The sequence below is a fragment of the Zea mays genome, chromosome 2, assembly GCF_902167145.1.
Source record: "Zea mays cultivar B73 chromosome 2, Zm-B73-REFERENCE-NAM-5.0, whole genome shotgun sequence".
Taxonomy (NCBI): Eukaryota; Viridiplantae; Streptophyta; class Magnoliopsida; order Poales; family Poaceae; genus Zea; species Zea mays.
The window spans coordinates 83,604,802-83,612,834 of NC_050097.1; positions in this window are offsets into that span (position 1 = coordinate 83,604,802).

The following is an 8,033-nucleotide window of genomic DNA, read 5'->3' on the forward strand; positions in this document are numbered from 1 at the left end:
TGAAGTCTCATCGTCGCCGCTGTGCGACATTTATGCTGGCGCTGTGCACCTCACCGGCGCCCGCCGAGCTCCGCCCTCCCCTCCCCTCAGGCGCCTATAAAAAGGTCGCCCCGGGCACCTCTTTCCCTGCACCGGCCTCAGCCACCACCCTCCTCCCCTCGCCCGAGCCCAATTCACGAAGCGCCGCCGTCTTCTCCCTCTCCGGTGAGTTCTTCCCCCTCTTCTCTCTCCCTCTCTGTTGGTCCAGCGAACGATTAAGTTAGCCTACCAGCTTCCTCACATTGCCGCGAACTCAGAACACCACTCCCCGCCCCAATCCCTCGCCCAAAGCTCACCGACGGCGATCCCCGCCGTGGAGCTCCGCCACCTCCCCGTGGACAGCCCCCTCCCGGCCCCCTCTAGCCAAATCAAGCCTACCCCTAGGTTCGCCAGCCCCTCCCCGTGCTAAGGCACCTCCCCGTGGCCCAAGAACCGGGTCACCGGCGGCGAATCGCCACCGAGCCCACCGGCGGCCGGGTTTCTTTCCCCGCGGCCGGCCGGTTCGCCCGCGCCGTCGACCCGTGGCGCCGTTCCCCCCTCCGCTCTTACTGACGTGTGGGCCCTGCGGTGACGTCGTCGCTCCCGCGCGCCCGCGCCGTCTCCCCTGCCTTGGGCCACAGCTGGGCCGGCGCCCTCGCGCGCGCGTGCGCTGCGCCTGGCTGGGCCGAAAATCCCCCCTGGCCCACCTGCGAAGGAATTCCTTATCTTTTTCCTTTCTTCAACCTTTTCTCATTTAATTAGTATTTCTCAATATTTTATGCACCAAAAATTATCCAAATAATTTCTAAAGTCACAAGTAATAATAATGTTAGCATATGACACACTGCAATTGGAAAACCTATGTTGATGTATTGTTTTATTAAATGTTTTTATTAGAGGAAGCGGGGACCGCTGATCCGGAACCCGTAGCCCCGGAAGAAGGGTCGGAGCCCGATATCCCGGAAGTAGATCTTTTGTGCCAGGAAAGCTTCGACGAAGGCAAGTCCATCCTTCCTTTGATGCATAAATTACCTATTCTTTCTACCACCACCTAGGCCGGGATTCCAGGGTGGGATATTTGCATTGTGAGCAAAGAGATGGCCTGCATTAACATACATTTTTTGGATACGAAATGTGGGTTGGGAGAAAAGGGGAATATGATATTTCAAATAAGTTCTCCCTAAAGAAAAGGTTGTGCGATGAAGGGTACTCACCCTCATCACCTTGGGAGTGGGATGATCAAGGACTCCCTGGTTTAGGGGAGGGCCTAAGGTGTTGGCTCAGCTGGTTTAGGTGTGAGCAGAAGGATTGTCCCCTCATATAAGGACCGGTTTGTCATCTTCACTACCTGTACTCTTTAATAGTACAACCACTCGAGACTGTGTGGGCAGTCACTCAATATGAACTCGTGTGGTCCGACCCCAGGGTTATGAAGGCTGGGGAGCACCGGGAGGATAAGGAGGGGGAAAGTTTTGTCCGGTTTGGACATGGTGGTGGCCTGACTCCTTCCGGATAACCGTTAAGGTTAGGACGTATGAGGAAGGAAAGAGATCCGGCATTCGGGTCTCGCGACGGTGAGATCGCAGAAACCGGGCTAGTGGGTAAAGTGCACCCCTCTGTGCAGAGTTGAAACCTATTCGAATAGTCCGTGTCCACTGGTATGGACGAGTCTGGTGTGGTATGACAATTAGAGATTTTCTATAACCTCCGTGAACAGGGAAATATGTGTAAGTGCGTTTTGGAAAAGGAAAACAAGGCCACGGGAGCGGGAAGCTCAGTGGTGGTTGAGTATTTATGTTACTTTTAAGTCTTTGGGAAAAACCTTACAACAACTGCCTTTCTCTAAGAAAATGTTGAGTGACTCCAGCTCCACCAAATAAAGCATGTATGATATAGGTCTCTTTCTCTTTACGGGAGCGGGGTGGGCTTGCGGAATACCTAGTGTATTCACCCAGATTTCTTTACGTTTTTCAGCAGCCGAAGACTTCTTTTCTGCTATGCTTGATTGAGAGGGCTGTGTCTGCACTCAGTTCTGCCTGTGGCTTGGGCTAGTATATTTTCCTACTGCGCTTCTTATTTTGGCTCTCTCGAGCTTGTACCCCAGTATTGTAATAACCTTTATCTAAACTCTGTACTATTTGAAGTAAGGAATGTGTTTACTAGCCTCCTGGGACTAGTAATTATATCACATTTGAGTCCCAAATGATCGGGACGCTTCAATATTTGTGCTGACCAAAGTGTTGTCTTAGTATAATTACAAAGGCAACAAACAATTACTAACTTTGTAAGGAGATGCAGCTTAGGCAATAGAAGCATACATTATCTAGGTCTGGTAATTCATTTGCTCATCTATATCTAGTATATATAATTCCTAAAAAGCAGTAACAAATTCCTTAGGGCTAACATATCAGCCACAACAAAAATTGTTTTATCCCCTGCCCAAAAGTACTACAGTCACAATATCTTAAACTGAATCATGCCATTACAAAGGCAAAAACAATTAGTAGCTTTGTGTGGAGATGCAACTTAGGCAATAACACACGTTACCTAGGACTGCTAATTCAGTTGCTCATCTATACGACGACAGGGGAAGGAGATGGCATCATGTGTACGCCTCAGGGGCATGCTAGGCTGGACACAGGGGGAGTTCGTAGCCATAGAGAATTTCACTAAGCCAGCGACCATTCTTAGCGCTTTGATTGGAATCAGATCCGAATACAAATAGCCAAATAGATTAAGTTAGGGTTTGGGTGCACGGTTTCATACAACACCTAGGGAGTGGGGACAATAATGGATGGGCGTACCTGGTGGGTGCTCGTCGTCGGCGACGGGCCCAGCGAAGACCCGGGGGAGGCGGAGGCGGTCGCCCAATCGACGCCGAGAGAGAGAGAGCAGGAGCAGAGCAGGAGCGGAGCGGCCCTACTGCCCTAGCTACTTGCCCTGTCGCTGTCAGTTTTTTTACTCTTTTGAGCAATAGCGGCCCATAGCCGCAACGTCGCCGGAGCCAAAGCGTTAAGTGGTGCAAGTAATTGTCAACTTTAACTCATCAAGAGATAATGGTGATGGATGTTTTTTCTACATTTTTTAGAATAAGAAAAAATTTAACAATTTCCTACGATATATAAACATTAGTACTTTTTAAATAGATTTGTTCAGACGTGTTATTGTTTTACTTGGGATAAATCCCACCGCAACAACATTGTGTCACTGCGTGAAAAGTATTGTTGCATGTGCTCAGACGGTCGATGCATGTGAATGTGAATCCTTCAAATTTTCTTAGACATTTCTCATCACGTCGATCTGAAAGATACGCGAACATATATGAATGTGAATGTGGCCGCGTCATCTTTTCTATTATACAGTATGTACAAGTGCTTCGATTCTGAAATAATATTTCGTGAGCTAGTGGTTACTGAAGACTGAAGTTACATTATAGCTAGACAGCAACAATATATTCTTATTCTAAAATTCTAACAGCGACCGTCTGAGCTTGTGGTCAAAAGCTGAAAGCTAACTTCCTAGAGGAGGCCGTAGGAAGTTAGCATGGGCAGCTAATTTCCTAGAGGCGGTCGTAGAAAGTTAGCTTTTCGTTTGACTGGTCAAAAGCTTAAATCTAACTTCCTAGAGGAGACCGTAGGCAGTTAGCGGCTCGTTTGACCGCATCCGCGGATCAGCAACTGAAAGCTAACTTACTAGAGAAGGCCGTAGGAAGTTAGTTGTCCATGCTAACTTCCTAGAGGCGACCGTAGGAAGTTAGCTGCCCGTGCTAACTTCCTAGAGGCGGCCGTAGGAAGTTAGCGGCTTGCTTGACCGCACACACGGGTCAGCATGTGAAAGCTAACTTCCTACAGCTTTTATAAAATACCGTAGGAAGTTATGTTTATTTCCTAGAGCTACCAGTTGCCTCTCGGAAGTTATTTATTTCCTACGGTTTGTTATAAAAGCTGTAGGAAGTTAAAAAACTGTAGGAAGTGTATGATTTTGGTGTAGTGTTGGGTTTGTCGCCCAGTTGGAACCCGAGACCAAAGTCAAGCCAAATCGTGTCAAACGACTTTGGTTTGATTTCAAACTTTGTGTAACACCCTGAATTTGGGGGTATAAAATTTCTTTTCTAATATCCACCAAATTCAGGTGTTACTCTCTCGGTTCTTCGCTTTCCTTTCTCTTTTCACTAAAAATGGAGAATCATTTTGTTTTATATTAGCGTAAACCTAGTGGAATGAGCCCTAGAGGCACTTTGGTTGTTGCATTCATGCTGTTGCATAGTGTTTCTAAGTGAAAAATGTGTTTGAAATATGTTAACATATCTTATAGAAGCGCTCGGTAAATTTTCATATTTTTCGGAATATTTTTCTATTTTCTGGAAAACAAAATCTATTTATTTGTGGAACCTAAAAATGTTTTTAGAAAAATTCTAATTATTTTTTTTGAGTTCATTTGGTGCCAAAACATTTATAGGAATTTTTGAAAGTATCTATAATATTTTGAGCACAAAATATGGATTTCTAGGCTTTTTCGAATTTTTAAAATAGTAAAATCCGAATTTTAACCGAATTTTTATCTCGTCCAAACCCTAGGTATATATACATGTCCGGCTTCATCTCGTCGAGCCCGTTACAGAACACGAAACGTTTTCTCCAAATCCAATCCCTAGCTCCCGGTATTGCTCGCCGAAGTTCGGGGCGGTTCCAACTCCGGCGACAACTCCGACGAGCAATTACTCCCAATCCGTGCATCGTCTGCGGAATCCGAGGGTACCGCTGCGTTCGTCTCGTCGAAGGCTTCGTCGCAGCGCGTTCGGTTCATCGATTGGATCCCCGAATCTCCGGCAATCGACGGATTTCTCCTCGGCTCCGGCGAGGGTCTTCTTCCCCTGTGAGAAACCTCCATTGTTGCACCTAGGGTTTCTTCGTTTCTTCGTTTTCCCGTCCGTGCAGAGCCTCTCCCACTCTCCCCTCACCTTCCCCGGTGGCGGCGCCCCTCCCCCCTCCGTTTTCCCTCCTCGACGGCGCCTCTTTCTCCCTCTCCGGCGGCGGCGGCGGTGGCCGGCGGTGGCGCCCGCGTTCCCGTGCTCCCACGCCCGCGCGCACCCCTCCCCGGCAGCGGTGGCCGTGCCCCTCGCGCCCCGTGCGGCCGCGCCCACCCCCGCCGGCCCAACCTCGTCCTCCCCTGCGCAGCCCCCTCCCCTTCCTCTCCTCTCTCTTCCATGGACGGGAGGAAGAAGATGAAGAGAGGAAGAAGATGGCAATTCTGTAAATTTAGTCCGCGCGAATTACAGTATGGTTTAAAACATTCATAACTTTTGCGTTTTAAACCCGATTCGATCCATTCAAGTTGCGTTAGATTCGTATTAAAATTATCTTAATTTAGAAATATTTATCCCAATTTTTTCACATTTTATTTAATTTAGTTAAACGTTTGTTTAACCAGTGGCTACTAAAACGACATTTCAATTTAAAAATCTAATTTAGGAATTCGATTCGCGCATTTATAATTAGTCACCAATATGATTAACCTTAACTGAAATCTTATTTATTAATAATTATTTAGTTTAATCATGTTGTTTAATTATTAGTTTCGCATGTCGGTCCGCGCGTGTCGCGATGCTGTTTCGCGCACGTCGTCGCGTGTCGTTCGCGAGTGTTGCGCGTGTTGTTCGCATGCGTTGTCGTGTGCCGTTCGCGTGTGTCGCGCGCCTTGCCGCATGCCGTTCGTGCGTATCGCGCGTTGTCCGCGCGCTAAGTCGTTTGTGTCCGCGCGTTGCGCACATCGTGTTTGCACGTCATGCGTCGTTAATTCGTCTCGCTTAGAATCACTCATATTCATTAAGTTACTTGCTTAATTGTCAACTATTAAAATAGTAAGTTAGTCAAAACTAAGTAGTAGTATTAATTTATATTTGATTAATATCAATTAATATAATTATGTTGAATTAGATGTTCTAATTAGTACTTGTTTAACGTAAACGTGCTAACCCCTCGACCATAGCTTCGTCTATCATGGTTCTTTTTCTCGCGTAACCGTAGAAGCGCTCTCTATTTTTTATTGCTCGCTTTTATAACATTTTATCTTGTATGGTGTAATGTTCTTATGCATATGTATATGTTTGTTTGCTTGTGCATATTCGTCTTCGCTTCGCGTTGCGATTAGATCGCGATTCGTTTCTGAGCTTCGAGGAATCGACGGACAAGCTTCGACGACCAAATGACCCAGCTCTTGGAGTTCTACGAAGCTGAAGACCCTGAGCATCTGTTTGGTGAAGGCAAGTGTCCTCTGACCTATTATGTCCAATTTACTTTATAATTCATCAACCCGCATACCATGATCAACCTAAGGATTGACTAGCTTTGTATTTACCTTGTCCTTGATTACCTTTTGGGTTATTATTGTTTAGCTTTATGCTATTGCTCAACTCTAATCAAAGAACATGATGAGAATTATCAATGATACGTTGTTTCCCTCCTTTATTATGATGTTGTATCTGTGGTATTCAAGGGGGCTCGAGCGGTTTCTCGAGTGCCTCTCCGTAAGGACCTGTTCGTTGGATGACCGCCCGGGAAAACAGTGCAACCATGAGGGTGGAATGGGATGCCCTTAGCTGAATAATTAGAGGAACCGAGGTGTAGTTCGCTTAGCCGTCATGCCGTTAATGGGGCTCGGTGTATGCGGCTCGCTCTGCCAAGTTTGGTTCGCCCCTTGGGGAGGAGTGCGGTGCATTTAGGAAACCTAACGGGCGGCTACAGCCTCGGGGAATCTTTGTAAAGGCTACGTAGTGAAACCCTGCCTATTCACCTTGGTAGTGTTGAAGGGTTTGATCGGCCCGAGGCAAGAGGGAATCACGGCTTGTGGGTAAAGTGCGCAACCTCTGCAGAGTGTTATGAAACTGATATATCAGTCGTGCTCGCGGTTATGAGCGGCCAAGGGAGCTCCATTGATTAGTGATACTTGATCAGAGATGGTTGGTTTACAGATGATGATGAGGATGGTTATGATCATGCTTATGGTAATGGTATGTGGTATTATTTCCATTTGGAAAGAGTACTTTGGGTTAAGAACTTAGGTTAATGCTAAAATCTGGCTTTCTACTAGTAATAATAACCTGACCAACTAAAAGCAACTGCTTGACTTAACCTCACATAAAGCTAGTCCACTACAGCCAAACGGGACATTTGCTGAGTACGTTGATGTGTACTCACCCTTGCTTTCACAAAACACCAGGTTGCCTTTGGTGCAATCTATGCTTAGGTAAAGAAGGTGTCGAGGCGGATCTCCAGGAGTTCCAGGACTTCGACGAGTTCGAGGATTAGGCTAGCGACCTCCCCCAGTCAGCTGCCTGTGGTGGGTTGTTTACGTTGGCTACGTTTCGATTCTGTGTACTTTGATTTATATTATGTAAATGGCTCTAGTCTGTAATATTATTACTTACTCTTTATTGTAATTCGAAGCATTGTGCTATGATGAGTCATTTATGTAATCGTTGTGTACGTGAATTACTGATCCTGGCACGTACATGGTTCGCATTCGGTTTACCTTCAAAACCGGGTGTGACATAAGTGGTATCAAAGCCGTGCTGACTGTAGGACCGCTGACCTAGAGTAGCATTGGCCGTTTTAAGGACTTCTTGACTTTTACTTCACCTCATCCTTGATTCTGCTTCAAAATATTAGTCACCTCGACTAATTCTATGTTGTGCTCCTATATGCCCCATTGCCAAAAAGTATTTTATTCTAGTATGGTCTATACTTATCTCAATCTATTAGATCTGATCTCATCTTGTGCTTGCGACATCTTTGTAGATGCCCCCTGACCATATCCTTTAGTCTTTTGGGACTCTTTCCTCATCCATTATTAAATTGCTACTATTTGACCATCTCTATTCCATTTTGTTATTGACATGCTCGTATCCTTGCATTTTTAATACCCTTATCCCTTAATCTAAAGCACTTACCCTTGTACTCTACTACCTATTTAAACATTTCAGTTTATATGTCCATGATCTTACTGTCTTTTGAGAC